The sequence below is a fragment of the Lissotriton helveticus genome, chromosome 10, assembly GCF_964261635.1.
Source record: "Lissotriton helveticus chromosome 10, aLisHel1.1, whole genome shotgun sequence".
NCBI lineage: Eukaryota > Metazoa > Chordata > Amphibia > Caudata > Salamandridae > Lissotriton > Lissotriton helveticus.
The window spans coordinates 475,137,559-475,158,722 of record NC_136071.1 but is presented as its reverse complement, the minus strand read 5'-3'; the positions used below and the strand labels follow the sequence as shown (position 1 = coordinate 475,158,722).

The window sequence follows — 21,164 nt, the reverse complement described above, 5'->3', positions numbered from 1 at the left end:
TCTCTCCTATGCAGCGTATAAGCTTTTCCATGCTTGAGTGGTTGGACCTAGTTCTCATGACAGGATCAAACCAGATTCAATGGAAGCCCCTACAAGGACTTCCATTGACCCTGAAATCTTGATGTAATTTCATAAATTTTATATTAGTATATATATGGAGAGTTACTTTAATTCCCGGTCTCCATTATTTTCTATTGGAGTATGTTTCACTACCAGTGGTTGGACATGTGTTGCCCTTGACTTACTTAAAGGCTGGGCTGGAGTACATATACAATTGTTTTCACCCATACATGACTATAGTAACTTTCAAGTTTATTATGTGATTGCAAATATCTTACTGTTTTGTGGATGCATCTATTGTGTTAGCATGTCCCTTCCAAACTACTTGTAAAATTTCCCTAATATCCTACATTTAGTATTAAGTATTCCCCATTCCCAAGTTACTCTCCCCCCACATTTACTACAAAAACATATTTATACGTGAGTAGAGATTTCATCACACATTTGAGACGTCCACAAAGAAAAGATAGGAGAGGTGGAGGTCTCCAGCCTAGGTGTGTGAATCACATTTTGTAGTATGTGAATAGTACTAATGTAATACTACTTAAGACCCTACAAAATGAAATTCGTGAATCATGTTCAGTGTTACCTATGCTTCAAAGAGGCATTGTGGTATTCTATTGAATGTTACAGAAGATTCTACACGCTAGAACCTGACTTTAGAGACCTGATAATTTTTTGTGTTGTCCATGAAGTCTGGCATTACTGATAAGCAGAGATCGCCCACTGGTGCACTGGAGAAATGTCCTCATTTTCAGATACACTCAGAGTCGCATGGACACATTCATCCAAGAAACTTTCTAAGTTTGTAAACATGCAGGTTCCCGAGTGCGGCATTATATTACACTAAATTCTTAGCGCGGGTAGTGTGTCACAACAGTAATCTGAAGTTGCCTATGAAATTTTGAACGTTCATGCACTCTACCAGTTTAGTTTAGAAGATATTTTTTGTTTCATAGCAGTTATACATACAGTGACATTTTTACTTAGCTCATGGTGGCAATTGTAGAAATGTGCGGTGATTGGTTGTAACATAAATTTCCACCATACCTGCAAATTGAGAGAATTGCCGGTAATCTCTATCTCTGTTATCACATTTTATACACATAATTTTTCCACAGAATCCAGGTATAATACCATTGGGTGGCAATATTACTGCTTGAGGGTATTAATGCAGGATGTGGTGTGTCGCTCTGTTCCTATATATCCTGTTCTTATCTATTCCACATATATGTTCTTGCATATGCCCCTTGATTGGTGCAGTTAAAACGGTGCTATCTATGTTTTGACATTGAATTTTATTTCTGCTTTATAGTACCATTTTGCACTGATTATCAGTTTAGTTCTTAGCTTTAGGCAACAAATGTCACATTTTACTGTGGAACACGTTGAAACATTATGTGAAATGGAATTAGCTAACAATGACACTTAATTCATAGTTGTTTCTAAATCTGTGCTTTGAAATTGTCAATTTTAAGATGCGACAGTGTATGTTCGGTGGAAAATACTCCATGATGGTTTGAAATTGATTTTAATAATACATATCCAACAGGACTTTCCGTGCCAAGGTTTCTAGCCGTTGGTGCAACTCTCCCTTCCTATGATTAAAGTTCGAGGCCTTAGAACATTATCCAAAATAATTTATTTGGCCCATAAAGTACACAAAATTAAATATTTATATCTTCTCACTGGGGTAATAAAACCGTATTCAATTATGTCACAGGCTCTACCTAATGACTGCTGAAAACTCTGTAATAACATTGCAACTCATAAAAAAATACAGAATAAACAATACTGGAGAACGCATTATGTGGAAATAGCCTCTGGCCCTTGGAAAACCTGCTATACTTAAAAAAAGCAAACGAAATAGCACGGGATGAAATTATTATACATTTTATTATGAATGTCGCCTTCCCTGGATGCAGAGACTTGCTTCTGCCGTCTGCAGTTATTTCTGCAATGTACATCTGGGCCTAAATAGGGTATTTTAGTGAGAGATAAAGATCATTTCAACATGCATTTTTGTCCCATACCGCTTTTCTAACGGTAAATGGTTATGACCATTTCAACAATAATAATTTATTCCATATATATATATATATATATATATGTATATTTTCTCATTTATTCGGTAGGTCAGGTAAGCAAACGTGACCTCTCGAGTCTGTTTTTAGATAATTTGACCCATTTTGTATTTATTTCCTTCCAGTTTTAGGGCCTGGTAAAGAAACCGAGCCACTGCGAGCAGCAATTTGAAAAGAAACCCCAGTCGGCTGGCGGCGAGTTAACAGAACCTTCAAAGGTAGATTAAACACGAATCTGTGAATTCTGAGAAGGTATATTTAAAACTATCTAATAGTACGTTCTTTAATATTATTTTGCCATATGAATTAGATATTTATTTTTATTTTTTATTTTTTCTGATGATCATCCACTATTTTGAGGGCCTTAAGTAGGTAACACAATTCCGCAATACACCTTCACATTGAACAATGTGGAAAGGAAGGAAAGCCATACAGTCTGAAATACAGAATAAACTAGATTTTCAAATCCGACTAGATTTTCAAAGCTACACCTGCTATTATTTTATGGCGAATCACTTTCGAGGAAGAGAACCCTGTAGAGGAGGAACACGTTTTAATGTAGAACAGTATGGCCTGAAGGATATGTGCGCAAAAGCAACAATTAAGATTTCTTTGTGATCAATTCAACAAAATTGTTTTAATTGAACGATTGCTGAATCAATCAAAAATAACTGCATAGTAAGTATCTAAACCATCTTACTGTCTTAGTAAGAAGTAAGTAAACAAACAGGAACTTAGGGCCATGTTATCAAGAACAGGCGATAAAATTATTGCCGCTTTATCGGCAGGAAACTGCCGCTAAAGCGGCGATAATGGCCTTGATAATATGTCCTTGTAAATTCCCATAGCAGCCCAGGTTCTGGTGTTAACCTGGGCTGCTATGGGAATTTCACAAGGGCATATTATCAAGCAAATTATCGCCGCTTTAGCGCCAGTTTCCTGCCGATAAAGCGGCGATAATTTTATCGCCTGTTCTTGATAATATGCCCCTTTATGTCTAGGGATTAAAGTCTAAAGGAAACAGCATTAAACCATGGAAGGCAGATTTCGTGAAAATTATAAGCGAAATGGATAGGAGATCATCGAAAAAAGATCAGCATGTTAAGTGCCGGTTAGTATAGAATGAAGTGGCAACTAGAAGCAGACTGAGAAAAGCAATGGATGGTAAAGCTTTTGTTGCCATTACGTCTCACGTTTAGCCATGATTTCAATGACTGTAAAATCAAGAAGGCAGGTTCATGGGCATGGCATTCAAGAAAAATGAGGACAATTTGCCCTTGTGCTAAGAGGTCATAATAATGGCAATACAGTGCTATGCAACTCACTCTTGACACAAAGGAACATTTAACATAACACTTAAATGTCTCGAAGTGTGATTTCAAGCTAAAATATAAAACAAAAGCAAATGGTAAGTAAGGGTTTCCAACCAATTTTTATTTTTTATTTTTGATAGATTTTTCAGCTCACCCTCCACAGAAATGAGGGTATTCTGCACCGTTGTAGTTTAACCAAGGATTAGCAAACTAATAGGTATTACGATTAAAAGCAATTGGCAAACTAATACCCCTATCAATGTCTTCGAAATTTAGCAATCACAAAGTTGAATAAGAGTGATATTGTGTGATATTAGTTAGTCCCAACCAATATTTCCATAGCTCGAATTTTTATAATTTATTAGTGGGTACTTTCATCACCTATTCTTTGTTTATAGAATACAAATATCTCAGTCTCAAAACTATTTAAATGAAGCGTCCCATTTTCTTCTTGGTCTTTCCTCAATCGAATAGAAGGAAGGGTTTTAGATAAACTTTGTCCTTGAGTTTGCAAGTCCATATTTAGTTCTTGAGGTTGGGGTTTGGTATTTCTAGCACCTTTGCTACAGGTTTAGTGGCAGCTATAGCAGCAGTGACTCCTTGGGGCAATTGATTCATCTATTATACAGTATTATGTATTTGTATTAAAAAGGAAGGTTTAGGCCTGGTAAAAGATTTATTGTGCCAGGTTGAAATGGCAGTTTAAAACTGCAGCTAAGGCTACAACAGCAGGCCAAAGTCATGTTTTAAAAGGGCTACTGAGGTGGATGGCACAACTAGTGCTGCAGGCTTCCTAGTAGCAATTAATTTACAGGCCCTTGGTACATGTAGTACTACTTAAATAAGGACTCAAAAGTAAATTAAATGTGCCAATTGGATGTAAACCAACGTTATCATATTTTACGGAGTGCACACATGCATTTTAGCACTAGTCAGCAGCAGTAAAGTGCACAGTCCTAAGGCCAACAAAACCAGATCAGCAAAAAAGGAGGAGTAAGGCAAAATGTTGAGGGGGGATACCACTCTACGGCTGACAAGTCAAACAAATGGTTTCTAAATGGACATTAAATTAAATAGGACATCCTTTAGGACCTAAGTCAGCAGCAGAACTTAGACAGCAGGTCCATGCTACTGACTGTATCAGCACCATGGTAACAGATTACAAACACAAAAATAAACATTTTCAGAGGTGCCCAACGATAATTTCTTTGAGCCACTGAAAAACAAAGATTAAGCTTCCTACCACCTTCTTTCTCTGTTGTTTGGCTTCAGTTTCACTGACTTCTTTTCCATGGTTTCTCAATGTATGCAGGCTTTAATACCACTAAAAATTCTATTGAAATGTATTTTTGGTAAGATATTTTGCTTCTTCCTCAATGTTAATACATATTGTTGAACTGATCACAAAGAAATCTCAGTTTTTGCTTTTGCACATGTATCCTTCAGACCATGGGTACTCACAAACTTTCTCTCAGGGGCCAAATTTACAGTGTGGTTTGTGGCCGAGGGCCACACCTGTGGAGGCGGGGTCAGTGGGGGAGGGGGAAGGGGCTAGAAAGAAAAAAACTGTGACCATGAAGTTGAACACAGGCCCCCTGCAACTGACGCGTTCATCCACTGAGCCAACAGACAAGCATACACACACATCTCTCTCCCTCCCTCTCTCTGTCTACCTCCTTCTATCTCTCTCTCTCTCGCTCCCTCCTTCCCTCTCTCTCTGTCTCCCTCTGTCTCTCTCTGTCTTACCTCTTTCTCTCTGTCTCCCTCCCTCTCTTTCCTTCCCTCTCTCTGTCTCCCTCTATCTGTGTCCCACTTTCCATCTCCCTCTATCTCCCTCCCTCCGTCTGCCCTCTGTCTGTCTCCCTCCCTCCCTCTCTCTGTCTCCCTCCCTCTCTCTGTCTCCCTCCCTCCCTCTGTCTGTCTCCCTCCCTCTCTCTGTCTATCTCCCTCCCTCTGCCTGTCTCCCTCCCTCTATCTGTCACCCTCCGTCTGTCTGTCTGTCTCCCTCCCTTTGTCTGTCTCCCTCTGTCTGTCTCCCTCTCTCCCTCTGTCTGTCTCCCTCTGTCTGTCTCTCTCTCTCTCTCTGTCTCTCTCTCTGTCTGTCTCTATCGCTGTATGTCTCTACCTCTATCTGTCTCTGCCTCTATCTGTCTCTGCCTGTCCCTGTCTTTGACCCTATCTAGCTCCGTCTGTCCCTGTCTCTAGCTGTCTCTGCCTCTATCTGTCTCTATATGTCTTTATCTGTCTCTATCTCTATCTGTCTCACCTCACCCGGCTCTCACTCCCTGCGGCCCTCCCACCTCACCCAGCTCTCACTCCCTGCTGCCCTCCATCACCTCACCCGGCTCTCACTCCCTGCTCTGCCCTCCCACCTCCCTCACCCGGGATCTCACTCCCTACTCTGCCCTCCCACCTCACAGGGCTCTCACTCCCTGCTCTGCCCTCCCACCTACCTCACCGGGGCTCTCTCTCCCTGCTGCCCTCCCACCTCCCTCACCCGGGATCTCACTCCCTGCTCTGCCCTCCCACCTCACCCGGGCTCTCACTCCCTGCTCTGCCCTCCCACCTCTCTCGCCCGGGCTCTCACTCCCTGCTCTGCCCTCCCACCTCAACCAGCTCTCAGTTCCTGCTGTCCTCGCCCCTTCCCCCCCTCTCCCCTGTGTGTCAGCCTTGGGAGGTGAAATCTTTTCCTTGATATTGTTCATGTGTAAAAATGACAAAATAATGAGTAACACTAGCACCAAATGTGCTCCGTTATACCGCATGATTTGCCTTTTCTTGCCACGTAAGATCGTAAACCAAGAAGTATAATTTGTTTCTTCCCTGCCGCATAATTCCAGTGTCCCTGCACATACAGGACCAGTTCACTACCAGAAGCAGCAGTGCAAGTTTCCATTACAGACATAATAACTAAAATAACATGGGCAGCAGCAGTGCTTAATTTGAGCATGTAGTTTCTTTTTGGGTGGGCGGGGGAGTGTTTTTTGGGACAGGCACTTATTTTTCCTCTTCAGACAGTTCCAAAATCAAATGAGGGAAAACACACAAAGGGGAAAGGAGGAGGAAAAGAAAGACTGAAAAAATGTCGAAGTGAAAAAGCAGGAATCTCCAAGAGTGTGACAAAGGGTAAAGAGCGTCTGATAGTGGATTACAGAGGCCGAAGGCGGATTTAAATTTACGCAGCGGAGCACTGACAATTAATACAGCCTGGCTGACACAGCCTCCCGGGCACCCCAGTACTTCACACGTCTTTAAACGACCATTTGTATGTAAATGAGGCTTTGTTCACCTCTTGGCGCCCCTGCACCTCACTCTTCACTGTGGCTGGAATCGCCCGGGCCCCCACAGAGCAGTGTCTCTGACTCGCACTGCTGCTCCCCGAGGTGTTTACTGAAGTTAAAAAAAACACACACACAGGTGCGATGTGTCAAGCTCCGCGGGCCGCCACTGAAGGCTTGCCGGGCCGCTACTGGCCCGCGGGCAGTACTTTGAGTACCCCTGCTTCAGACCATACTGTTCTGTATGCTCCAAGACACATGACCTCCAACTGCACTATCCCTGTGCCTTTTAACATTGCCTTCACGTTGTCAAACATGTACCTTTCCATCAACATCAAATGAAAACCTTACAGTTATATGCTCCATGTTTGATAATCTTATGATAGCCCACCAGCCTCTAATTGAGTGGAATCATTCGTAAAGGTGTTTGGATCATTAGAATACGTTACCTTTGATTGAAAACAGAATATTGTAAGGTGTCTTGTACTAAAGGACACTTTCCAAGCACTGATGATGGGGAGGATGTATATGTGAAAACACAACCTTTTTAATCATCTTTTCCTACCTGCTAAAACTGTTGTTTTTCGATCTAAGTAATGAGAGGCTTGTAAAAGTATTTTCTATCTGAAATGTTTAAGTTCATTCTTCATTGCTGGTTGTTCTCTAGGGGACTCATTTAGAAGTTTTTGACTGACACAGAGCAGCGCAGTAAGTAGCTCTGCTGCACTACCCTGTGTCAATAAAAGGGCACGAATGCATTGTATTTATGATATACGGAGCATTGCTGTCCCTACCCACCGCACTGATAATGTTTTTGGCTGCCTTGCGCCAACTCATGCACCCTTGTACAATGGTGCAAGGGTGTCTCTGTTGTAGGAATGATTGTTTTTGTGAAGGAGGGACACCTTCCTGCATAAAAACAGTTGTTGGAGGCATTTCCCTCCTTCTAATGTGCTTCAAAATGCAACATGCATGGAAAGAGGAAAACATGCAAGTAGAAATTAAATAATTTCTCCTCATTACACCTGCTCTGGGGAGGTGTAAGGTTTAGGCGCTGCCCCAGGTTTACCTGATTTTGTAAATCTGGGGCAGAGTCAAAGTTCATGTGTGTTGGGTGGGAACATGCACCGCAGCATCCATGGAACACCTCCTTGATGCAGAGTAAGGCAATACAGCGCTTTTCGCTGCCTTGCCATACTCCACATCTATGAGGCGATGCAAATCCACGCAGGTTGCTTTGCCTCATAGATGTGACTGAGAGTCCTGCGCCACTGGAGCATCAAAAAAAGGGATGCTCCGGCGGTGCAGGCCTCTTGTAAATGAGGCCCTTAGTATCTACAATGTTGCTCGTGATTGGTTCAGATCAACTGCATTAAACACAACCAAAAAACACGCATACACGCACATACATCTGCACTTGTCAACAGTTAGATAAGACCTGCATGTAAATCTTTCTATTAGTTTCTTTTCCCACCTTTATACATATTTCCCGTTCATTGCACAAAACAACATCCTACCCATCTTTTTAATTGTTATGCTCCTTTTATTACTATTTATTCTTCTGTATTTCTTGAGTACATTCCTCAATTCTAACCATCAATGATATCATCTCCAAACTATCACTGCCTTCCCAAAACTTAATTCTGTCTCCTTATTGATTCGCTCTTTTTCTATCACAAGATAAGGCTCCCACCATTCTGGCTTTGGTTTAAATTGAGTTTATACCTATCTTCTGAAGTTACAATGCAATAAGCAAGGTTGATGTAAAAACGTGTGTAAATAGGCCATCAATGTGAATTTATAGAAAACATTTTGTCTTGCTGAAAAAGCAGAAAAACTATTGATTCATCCAGTATACAATAAGATGTGCAAAATGTTGTTAAGCAACTCCTTTTACAATTACACAATTGTGCTTACATGCAATTCATCCGTTTTAGTGGTTTTTTGTTCATACCATCCTATAGTGGTGAATTACAGGGTGTAAAACAAATCGTCGTTTGCAATAAACATAATATATGCTGGAAATTGTGTTGTTTCAGAAGTACCTAGAGCCTTTTATAGTCTATTTATTTAGATATGTAATATACTAGTTATTACGATTGTTGAGTGTAAAGAATGATCCATGATTTATGAGAGGAGGAGCCTCAAGTGAGTCACAAGTGTAGTGTCTTTTGTATTATAGAGCTCAGGACCCTTATGTTCCCCAAAAGAGCTCCATAGTACAGCAGCATAAGTAATTAGGTATGGTGGATACAATTCATGATACAGTACTGTTCAAGTAATGATTGCACTCTAGAGAATAAAGACATGTAATACTGAGCTTCGTGTGCAGTGTGATTGATTTACATGCAACTGGTTTGCGAAGGGTATGACAAGATAGAGGATAAGCAGGGGCTGAAAATTCGCTCCGCTCGCGGAATTTGCGGATTTTCCGTGATTTCGCGATCCTCGAATCTCGCGAAATCGCGGTAAAATCCGCGAATCAGCGGGGACGAATTTTCAGCCAAGCACTTACAGGGTTACAGCAGCAGGTGCAAAAGTTGAAGCTAATTTTTGGTAAACTTTTACAAAAGGGTTACAAAGAAATTAACTTCAACTTGGGCACCTGCTGCTGTAAGCCTGTAAGTGCTTCCTCACGCCTCGTTGCCTACTTGCAACCATTCTCTGACCCTGCTCTGACCCTTGAAGCTGGGTCAGAGAATAGTTACAAGTAGGCAATGAGGCGCCTGTCACGAAAATTAAACCTCAACAGGAAGCACTGATAGATATAAAAACAAGCATTTGCAATGCAATAGGTCTCGCATTAGGAAAGTTTGAGCTATTGGTCTTGTAAATGACAATTTTTTTTATTTATGTGTTGGTTTTGAAAATAGCAAAATTAATAGCTTTTTCATTTACAATGCCAATAGTTATAACTTTCGCAAATGTGACACCTATAGCATTTGTAATGCAACATGTTTTGTTTTTACGTGACTTAGCTGTATTGATATTACAAATTACAATGGCTTTTAATTTTTTTAAATAATTAATACTTAAATAAAAGTGATTTTAATTTATAATGGCAATAGCTTAAACTTTTGTAAATAACTTTTGTGAAGATTATGTTCAGTGTATTTTATTGTGACGAAAATCCAAGAACAGAAGTGAAATATTAACATCTTTTTGTGACATTTGTAATAAAGTTTGAAACTTTTTGAGAACATATTTCAACCAGTTGTTGTTGAATGGTTGCGCAGATTGATACTGGGGTGGCGCTGAGTGGTGCTGTGGTGGTGCTGAGTGGTGCTGTGGTGATGCTGAGTGGTGCTGTGGTGGTGCTGAGTGATACTGGGATGGTGCTGAATGATGCTGGGGTGGTGTTGAGTGGTGCTGTGGTGGTGCTGAGTGATGCTGTGGTGGTGCTGAGTGATGCTGTGGTGGTGCTGAGTGGTGCTGTGGTGGTGCTGAGTGATAATGTGGTGGTGCTGAGTGATGCTGTGGTGGTGCTGAGTGATGCTGTTGTGGCGCTGAGTGGTGCTGTGATGGTGCTGATTGGTGCTGTGATGGTGCTGAGTGATGCTGTGGTGGTGCTGGGTGATGCTGTGGTGGTGCTGGGTGGTGCTGTGGTGGTGCTGAGTGAAAATGTGGTGGCGCTGAGTGATGCTGTGGTTGTGCTGAGTGATGCTGTGGTGGTGCTGAGTGGTGCTGTGGTGGTGCTGAGTGATAATGTGGTGGTGCTGAGTGATGCTGTGGTGGTGCTGAGTGATGCTGTGGTGACACTGAGTGGTGACATTTGTAATAAAGTTTGAAACTTTTTGAGAACATATTTGAACCAGTTGTTGTTGAATGGTTGTGCAGATTGATGCTGGGGTGGCACTGAGTGGTGCTGTGGTGGTGCTGAGTGATACTGGGATGGTGCTGAATGATGCTGGGGTGGTGCTGAGTGGTGCTGTGGTGGTGCTGAGTGATGCTGTGGTGGTGCTGAGTGATGCTGTGGTGGTGCTGAGTGGTGCTGTGGTGGTGCTGAGTGATAATGTGGTGGTGCTGAGTGATGCTGTGGTGGTGCTGAGTGATGCTGTGGTGGCGCTGAGTGGTGCTGTGGTGGTGCTGATTGGTGCTGTGATGGTGCTGAGTGATGCTGTGGTGGTGCTGAGTGATGCTGTGGTGGTGCTGAGTGGTGCTGTGGTGGTGCTGAGTAAAAATGTGGTGGCGCTGAGTGATGATGTGGTGGCGCTGAGTGATGCTGTGGTGGCGCTGAGTGGTGCTGTGGGGGTGCTGAGTGGTGCTGTGGTGGTGCTGAGTGATGCTGTGGTGGTGCTGAGTAGTGCTGTGGTGGTGCTGAGTGATGCTGTGGTTGTGCTGAGTGATGCTGTGGTGGTGCTGAGTGGTGCTGTGGTGGTGCTGAGTGATAATGTGGTGGTGCTGAGTGATAATGTGGTGGTGCTGAGTGATGCTGTGGTGGTGCTGAGTGATGCTGTGGTGACACTGAGTGGTGCTGTGGTGGTGCTGAGTGGTGCTGTGGTGGTGCTGAGTGGTGCTGTGGTGGTGCTGAGTGATGCTGTGGTGGTGCTGAGTGATAATGTGGTAGAGCTGAGTGATAATGTGGTGGTGCTGAGTGATGCTGGGGTAGCGCTGAGTGATGATGCGGTGATGCAGAGGGCAGAAAGGCACAAAAAGCAGTATAACAAAGGGCAGGAGGGCAGAAAAACAAGGGAAAAACGAGTCTAACAGAGGGCAGAAGGGCACAAAAAACCAGTCTAACAGAGGACAGAAGGGCAGAAAAACAAGGGAAAAACGAGTCTAACAGAGGGCAGAAGGGCACAAAATATGAGTCTAACGGGGTAGAAAGGCACAAAAACGAGTCTAACAGAGGGCAGAAGGGCACAAAAAACGAGTCTAACAGAGGGCAGAAGGGCACAAAAAAAAGGGAATAACAGAGGGCAGAAGGGCACAAAAACGGTTCTAACAGAGGGCAGAAGGGCAGAAAAACAAGGGAAAAATGAGTCTAACAGAGGGCACAAGGGCACAAAAAACGAGTCTAACAGGGGGCAGAAGGGCAGAAAAACAAGGGAAAAACGAGTCTAACAGAGGGCAGAAGGGCACAAAAACAAGGGAAAAACGAGTCTAACAGAGGGCAGAAAGGCACAAAAAACGAGTCTAACAGGGGGCAGAATGAATCCCGCCTGCGTGTTTGTCCACAAAGATGCCACCTTTTTGTGCAATACCTCTACTCAACTGCAGTACTTTCTACTGTCTGATCAGTAAGTGCTCCCTCGTTGGCTAAATGTGTAGGGGCAGATTTACAATAACTGGGGCATCCCCAGGGATGCGCTAGTTATTGTGCGCCGCAGCTCCGCCACCCATGGTGCGCCGCATTTACAATGCTAGTGGATATCTATACAGCATTATCCATCAAAGAACAAGGAGCCTCAGTTTGATTTTCATATATGCTCAAGGCATCATTTTTATCAGTATTTTGAGAAGTATAGGGCAATTATAATTACAGTTAATATCAGCACTGCAATTAATAAATAGCAAGTGACAGCCCAAGGATGTACAAGGTGCACGAGTGCAAAAGTGAGAGGCACTACGGCGACACAAGTGACAGTGAGAGCAGCGTGGACGGCGCAAAGTGTGTTGTGAATAAATATGTACAGTGAATAAAAACAGAGTGGTTTCCAAATAGTTCAGTTTTAGTTTTCCATTTTTTATCGAGAACCACTGTGTGAGGGGCGCCTAATATCTTGCTGGAAAGTCAATGGCGTTTCGATCCGTAAGAGTTAGGATCATCATCAGGACTGTGGGGCTGGAAGCAGTGCGTCTGGCAACTGGTTGATAGCAAAGATGAGCAGGTGTGAGGAAAGAGTTCCGCGGGTGAAGGATCTGTATGGGTGTCTCGAGGGATGTCCCGATGCAGGGTAACTACAGTGTCCGAAATCACATCATCGGTACCTCAAGTACCTCGGAGCAAGGGTTAGGAGTCAATTCAAGGATTTTCCAGAGCCGTGTGGTCCATGGAAAGGCAAGCACTGATCTCAGCGTGATCGGTGAAGCGAGGAGAGTCGATCTGTCCTCGAGGTTTGGGCGAGCGAGTAAAGCGCTGTCCGGGGGCAACACCCGGACAGCGCTTTACTCGCTCGGCCAAACCTCAAGGACAGATCGACTCTGCCGGAACGCCTCCTGATGGCGCAGGGCTTTACAACGCGACGCGGTGCACAGACATAATATCGACTCCACAATATCGAATGGACAAAATATCGAGTTAAAAATATCGAACATGATAAAATATCGATAACAAAAATATCGTTGTTAAAAATATCGATTACAATAATGATAATAAAATATCGAGTACAAAAATATCGAAATGACAAAATATCGATTGATAGTCAAAGGAAAAAATATCGATATTATGTTGAAAAAAGGTAAAAAATATAAATACATTTTAATAGTAATATAAATTGTAGTTAATGTTTAGGAGCGGGAAGTTGGGTTAATAGGGGATAAGGGTGGGGAGTAATTTAAAATAAATATTTAATTTATATATGTTTGTAAATATTTTTATATTTTAATTAATTGGGAAATAATTAATAATAATTAGTAAATTAATTTATATAAATTTCTATAAATTTTTAATTAGTAATTCATTGGTAATTAAATAATATTAATTAGTTAATTGGAAAATAAATAATATTAATTAGTTAATTAATTAATATATTTGGAAATAAAATTTTAAGTAGTAATTAATTGGTAAGTAATTATTATTAATTAGTTAATTGGAAATAGAATATTATTAATTAGTTAATTAATTAATATAATTGGTAATAACATTTTAATTAGTCATTAATTGGTAATTAATTAATATTATTTTAGTTAATTGGAAATTGAAGAATATTATTTAGTTATTTACTTAATATAATTGGTAATAACATTTTAAGTAGTAATTAATTGGTAATTAATTATTTTTAATTAGTTAATTGGGAAAAAAATATTCTTAATTAGTTAATTAATTATGATAATTTTGTTTAAATTTTGTATTACTAATTAATTGGTAAATAATTAATATTTATTAGTTAATTACATTATTTAGAGTAATTGTTATATATATAAAAGTTTTTATAGTTTGTTACATAATTGGGGAAAAATGTATTAATAATTAAATTAAATTAATTACAGTTAATGTGCAAAAATATTTTCATCGTTGTTATTGGTATAAATTGTACTTAATGTTTAGGAGTGGGATGTTGGGTTAATAGGGGATAAGGGTGGGAAGTAATTTAAATGAATTATTTAATTATGATATGTTTCTTATAAATTTAAATTATCAATTAATTGGTAACTAATAAATAATAATTTTTTAATTAATTCATATAATTTGGTACATATTTATCATTAGTAAATAATTAGTAATTAATTAATATTAATTAGTTAATTCAATTATTATTTATAAAAATATTTTATTTAATTATTTGTTATCATTAAATATTTGTTTGGGAATAAATATTATAAATAATTATATTCAATTAATTACAGCTACTTTGCTAATATATTAGCTTATTATTTATAGTTAATAATTCATTAATAGTTATTTAAATAATATTATTTACATTTGGGTACAGGAGGAATTTTTGTTTTCAGGGTCAGTTTTCTCTCTTTAGGTAAAGGGGTATTTTTATGTTTCAGGGTCAGTTTTCAGTTTTAGGGTAAAGGGGTATTTTAAGGTTCAGGGTCAGTTTTCAGTTTTTGGGTAAAAGGGTATTTTTAGGGTTCATGGTCAGTTTTCAGTTTGTGGGTAAAGGGGTATATGTAAGGTTCAGGGTCAGTTTTCAGTTTTTGGGGAAAGGGGTATAATTAATGTTCAGGGTCAGTTTTCAGTTTTTGGGTAAAGGGGTATTTTTAGTGTTCAGGGTAAGTTTTCAGTTTGTGGGTAAAGGGGTATATTTAAGGTTCTGGGTTAGTTTTCAGTTTTTGGGTAAAGGGGTTTATTTAAGCTTCAGGGTCAGTTTTAAGTTTGTGGGTAAAGGGGTATATTTTTAGGTTCAGGGTCAGTTTTCAGTTTTTGGGTAAAGGGGTATATTTAATGGGTCAGGGTCAGTTTTGAGTTTGTGGGTAAAGAGGTATATTTTTGGGTTCAGGGTCAGTTTTCAGTTCTTGGGTAAAGGGGTATTTTTTGGGTTCAGGGTCAGTTTTTAGTTTTTGGCTAAAGGGGAATTTTTAGGGTTCAGGGTCAGTTTTCAGTTTTTGGGTAAAGGTGTATTTTTTAGGGTTCAGGGTCCGTTTTCAGTTTTTGGATAAAGGAGAATTTTTTGGGTTCAGGGTCAGTTTTTAGTTTTTGGCTAAAGGGGTATTTTTAGGGTTCAGGGTCAGTTTGGGTATATAAAGTGTGAGATTTTTTTTATAAATATTACAAATATTTGAAATTTTTGAGTGACAAATACTTGCTATTTTTTATGCTAATAATAATTTTTTGAACTACTCAGCAAAAAATATACTACAAAAATATGTTTATAATATTTATACAATATATATCAATATTTGACAATTTTTACTCAATAACATTATACTAAAGTAGCTATTCTAATTTATACATGGTCAGTCTTCAGCACCTTTTCACTTGAGTAGGAATAGTAAATAATAATTGGTCAGTGTCCAGCAACTTCTCTGATAATACTTTGACTGGAGTAGGAATAGCAATTATTAATTGGTCAGTGTCCAGCACATTTGCATATAAATTTATTTAGTGTGTTATTATATTACAAGACAATGCAAAATGGATGTTTTCACAAAACTTTATTACAATTTTTTTATTTTTTCATGTGTAATACAATACAATCACTATCAAATATAACATAAAGATTTTTGGAAATGTTGTATTTGCAGAATAACACATTATCATTTATGTACATGTTTTAATTTGTGACACAAAAATTTTTCACAACATTTTTTATGTCAAAACAAAATCTTATTATCAATCACTTTCTGTTACAAGTATTTATATTGAAATAAAATATATACCAGTTATTTTTCTGTTTCTTCCATTTATATTTAATAATGTTAATATTATATATTAATATTATTAAATATTTAATTTTTATATTTACATTTGTATAAAGTAACATGACAATTATTATATTTGCTCAAGATATGGAAATACTAATTAAGACATTTTTTTACACATATTTCTGACAATGTTGTTTTTAAATTATACATATAAATATATTATGTTGTTAACTTTATAACTGTAAAGGGGAATAATATGTATAATAATAATATCTGGTATTGGTAAAAGATTATTTATGCAATTATATACTTTTATAATACTTAGACATTATTATTAAAAATTTATAATTAATTAATAAAAATAATAACAAATATAATTATTATTATTATTATTATTAATTAACTTAAACATTTATCTTTTCTTTTCAGAAATACATACATTCAGAGAAATAAAAATACATTATTTAAGGCAATTATTTATATAGTAAATGGTTATAAATTTTATATTAATAATAATAAATAAGTTATATTATTTATTATTATTAATTATTAACAAAACAATTATTCATGTTTAGTTATAAAGAAACACACATTTTTTCCTATAAATGTACACAAAAAAAAATGTTTTACATATATTAGTTCAAGTGTTAAATACTTATTTAATATTATTAATATATATTAATTACTATATATTATTTAATATTAAATACATTTTTTTTAAACAGTTTAAATTATAATGAGTCTACTGTATTAATTTGTTACAATAACAATGTGTATGTATTATATTTTTAGACTATAACATTGTATTTTCTATGATACCTTCTTAAAATTGGTTTAAAGGGACTTCTTTTTTATCGCGTAAGGTTATTGCGCTTATTCAGGACTGGAGAAGCTCGCGGTTGGGTGTTGCTTCGTGTGGAGAGAGGTAAGGTAAATTTTATATACTATTTATGACTGAGTGGTAATGTGTGAGGGTATATTCGAACTGTGTAGTGTTTTTGAGTGTATGTATGAATTGTTTATGTAGCGTTTAGGTGTAATGTCGTCGTTATAGATGCGTCGTGTATGTTTTAGTTCTAGTGTTATTTGAATTGTTAGGAAATGTCTTCTTACATGCTTAATGTTAATTGTGAGTGTATTTACAAATTGTATGGGCTATTTGTGGGTGGGTTTCGTTATGTATGTTTTTTTACAGGTTCCGGTTCCTCGCATGAAAACTACATGGAAGGAAGCGTGTTTTTTTTTGGAGATACTAATGTATGACTTATTATGGTTATATTTTTACGTGTATCTCCTATTTTTCGTGTTTGCCAGGAGCGGATTTTAATAATTTTTACCTTTTTTCGGGTTTTTTGAGGGTTTCGTATTGGATTGATACATTGGTATGCGTCAAGGTTTTTTTAAAAGTTGTGTGTATATCACTTTAAATAATAAAGTGTCCACACTACTGTTTTCGGGATTTCCTGGAGCGTTTATTTTATTTTAACATTATTTTCGGGTTTTTGATGGTTTCCCATATTGGATTTCTCTTACTATGGATTGTATGGGTTGTATTTTGCTTCATTACGTCTCTGTCATCTACAAAAATTGTAAGTAATTTTATATTTCTATTTATTGGGTGGGAAATGTCGATCTTTATGTAATGTGTATGTGTGATGTAATTATAAATATTGCATATTTGTTCAGAAATAATGTCCAACATTTTGATAAGTTAGTAAAACAAATATGTATTATTTATAATTGTTTTGAAATGTTTATGAATGTTATATGTACCATTATTGTAAGAAGATATTAGTATATTTTGTAGACATTTTTATAGTAGGGTTTTAGCTATTATTGACAGATATTCTAATCCTCTAGTTGTAGGGTATAGTGTGACTTGACTTTGAAGTAGTCGGAACATTTGATTAGTTTGTTTACTTAGTTTTGGACCAATTTGGGTCACTGATTGTTCCATTCTTAGTTCTTGATAGCTTTGTTCTTTTATCAAAGCTTGTAGTAGGTTATGGAATGTGGGTCTGGTTCTGCTTGTGGTAGCTTGGAAAGCATTATGCCACCCTTCTTCACTGTTGTTGGTTTTTGCCTCTTGGTTTAAAGTACTAAGATAGACATTCCACCAAGGGATTTGGAATTTGGGTTGGCGTCGATGTCCAGATCTGTGCAACCTTCCCACCCAAGTATCTTCAAAATAATCCAGTAATGGGGTTAGTTTATCTTCATTTCTCTTGTAATATGTGCTGTCAATTAATAAATTATAGTGTTCCGCTACATCGGTAACAGGAACATAGGCCAGTGCTATCAATTTTTAAATTTGATAGGCAAAGGTGCTATCTGTTGAGTACAAAATACTTAATGTTGATTTTTGGAGATGTCTCCATATGCTCTGATTGAAATGATAGTAACAACCCTGGATTGCTGTGTGGGGAAATATTTTCAAAATGCTATTAATCATAGCTAATTCGAAATCAATAATTATTTTTTCTGGAAAATAATTATTCATTTCATTTTTGAGAACATTTAATATTTCTGTGTAAGTGTTTTGCTGTTTGTTTGGTAGCAAACAGTAAATGAAAGGGATGTTATAGTTATGATATAACCCGTGGATGGAATATAGTTGATAAAAAGGTTTTGGGCATGGTTTAAATGTTCCATCCATCATCCATTGGGGACACTGTTGGATTTTTCTTAAATTACTTGCAGTTGCAAACATTATGATTCTGTTTGTACTGCTTTCATTGTCAAAAAGGATACATTTTTCTTTATTGTGTGTGATGGACATTTCTGGTGAAATAATAATTTCCTCAAAAGTAGTAGGGTAGGGTGGAGTTGTGGAAGTGCGTCTTTTAGTGTATGCAATTGTGCGTTTTAGTGAGTCAATAGAGGGTAGTTGACCTGAAGCATGGGCTGGGACTTTTAACAGTTCCTCTTTAAGGATTTGTGTTGTTGGTCTATCACTTTGTGTGCTAGCAGTCTTTATACTTTCTAAAGCATCTCTTATTTCAATTTCTGTGACATTGGGGGGATGATTGTGTTCCCTGGTAAATAGCACATTAGTTTCCTCTGTAGTAGCCCTTCCATAACATTTGTTTGAGTAATATTTTGTACATTTCCAGAAAACTTTTCTACCACTTTGTCTTTCCTGACTATAAACATAACCCATATAACATAACAGTAATTTATTTTTCTGTGACATTACAAATTCTGCACCTTCTGTCATTTTGTTTTACTTGTTCTAGGAAAGAGTAGAAAGAAACAAAATCAAATAACATATATTTCACTTAGTGGTGCAAACATAATTAATGTTGTATTTATACTTACATTTACTAAAAGTAGTAATCACAAATGCAGAACTGTATTTTGAAGGAATTTCTTCTATGTATTTCTTTATTTACTTTTGGTATGAAAATATAGAAATGCTAAGTTAATGTTTATACATAACACACGTTTTTCCTAGGAGAAAGCAGTTTTTTAATTTGCTTAGTACTACATTTGATGTGAACATTACATATACTTACTTGTTTAAATAGTTGAGTTGTAGTATTTGGTGGAGTACATCAAGGTAGTCAAGTTTAGATCTGTAGAGAAGATAGAATAAATACATGTCACATATTATAAAATTTATTTTTTACCGTTGGGAAATTGGAAATATTTAAAAGTATACTAACTTCTAAATATGTACTTTTCTTTGCTGTATGTAGAATAGATGTATGATGTATTCACAATATCTGTAGAGGAAATATAAAATACATAACATGGTGTTAAGAACATAGTTCTTGGTTTTTTTCTGAAGTTTTAGACTAATTGATGTATACTTACATTTTTTACAAGGGTAGTCTTGTCTTTTGGTATAGTTGATGTAGGATGTTTTTATTGGATCTGTAGGGAAGATGTAATATGCAAGATATGTTGTTTAGAAACTAGCATTTTTAATTTTGGTTGTTTAATAACAAAAACATATATACTTACATGTTTAATTAGTGTAGTTCTATACATTTGTAGTGTTGAAATCGGAAAATCGCTGAATATCTGTGAATAAAATGTTTTAAGTAAAGTATGAATCTTGTGAAATAGTGTTTAAAAACAGCTGTTGTTGTAGAACAGAGAATTAATATATACTTACTATCTTATTTTGCAGGGGAAGAAATAGGAGCAGGTATTAGGATTTTGTTTGTAGTAGTTTCTATCAGAAAAGTAGGAGGAGATAAAAATTACATAAGTGGAAGAGTTAGGAGATATAAGTAAAATAGTAGACTACTAATTTAGATTTTTAAATAATGCAATGTAACTTACTTGAATGATTAGCTAGTGAGCTGGATCTTTAAAGATGTTTATTCAGGAACAAAATCTTCATAGTGTTGGCATCTTCTTTCTATAGAGTTAGCAGCAGCAAATGGTAGAATGGATTTATCCCTTTTATAGTATGTGTATTTTGTGTGCTTGGATTTGATTGGTTGTAGGATGAAAGCAAGAATTGTATAGGCTAGTTTGAATTTTTTTAAAGTTAATTGGTGTGTTTGTTGATGTGAGAATGGTGGTATGTGGTGGTTTCCGCATTAAAGCAGGTTAGTTGTTAAGTAAAATAGATGTGTAAGTATAAAAATATTATGGAAATTTGAGTTACATGTAAAGATTCTTTTTCAAATGATATAACAAATTTAATATAATGTATAGGAAATGATGATAAATAGTAATGTTATAAAAGTAACAGGTATTATATGTAAAATGTTTTTTGTATAGAGCAATGACTTTTATAGACGAGTAATATGGTATTTTAGACATGAAAGGGTACAAAAAATAACTCGATATTTGTTTAGAAACGATATTTTTGTACTTTTGTAGTGTTAGGTGTAATTTCATGAACAACGATATATTAGTAGTCGATATTTAATAAGACGATATTTATGTACTCGATATTGTAAGTACTCGATATTTTGTAGTCGATATTTTTGTATTTTGTGTAATAAGTATACAAAGTCGATATTTTTGTAGTCGATAATTATTCAACGATATTATTGCTAGTCGATAATGTGACCGTCGATAATATTTCAGTGATCCCGCGACGCATCTCTCAGATGTGTCACGTTGTTAATACCCAACACCATGGCGCATCTTTTGTGCTGCCGCTGCGTCTCGGTAGAGGGTGGCAGTGGTGAACCAGAGGGTGGCAGTGATGAACCAGAGGGTGACAGTGATGAACCAGAGGGTGGCAGGGGTGAACCAGAGGGTGGCAGGGGTGAACCAGAGGGTGACAGTGCTGAACCAGAGGGTGGCAGTGCTGAACCAGAGGGTGGCAGGGGTGAACCAGAGGGTGGCAGTGATGAACCAGATGGTGGCATGGGTGAACCCGAGGGTGGCAGTGGTGAACCAGAGAGTGGCAGTGGTGAACCAGAGGGTGGCAGTGCTGAACCAGCGGGTGACAGTGGTTAATCAGAGGGTGACAGTGCTGAACCAGA

At 37.4% G+C, this 21,164-nt stretch overlaps 1 long non-coding RNA gene across 1 annotated transcript in view; it reads left to right on the top strand.

Moving 5' to 3' along the window:
- Positions 1 to 21,164, top strand: part of LOC144785340 (uncharacterized) — a 4,610,862-nt gene that overhangs the window by 2,944,652 nt on the left and 1,645,046 nt on the right. The window contains exon 9 of the long non-coding RNA XR_013601832.1: positions 2,270 to 2,396. This is a non-coding gene — a long non-coding RNA (uncharacterized LOC144785340). The remainder of the gene's footprint in view (positions 1 to 2,269; positions 2,397 to 21,164) is intronic.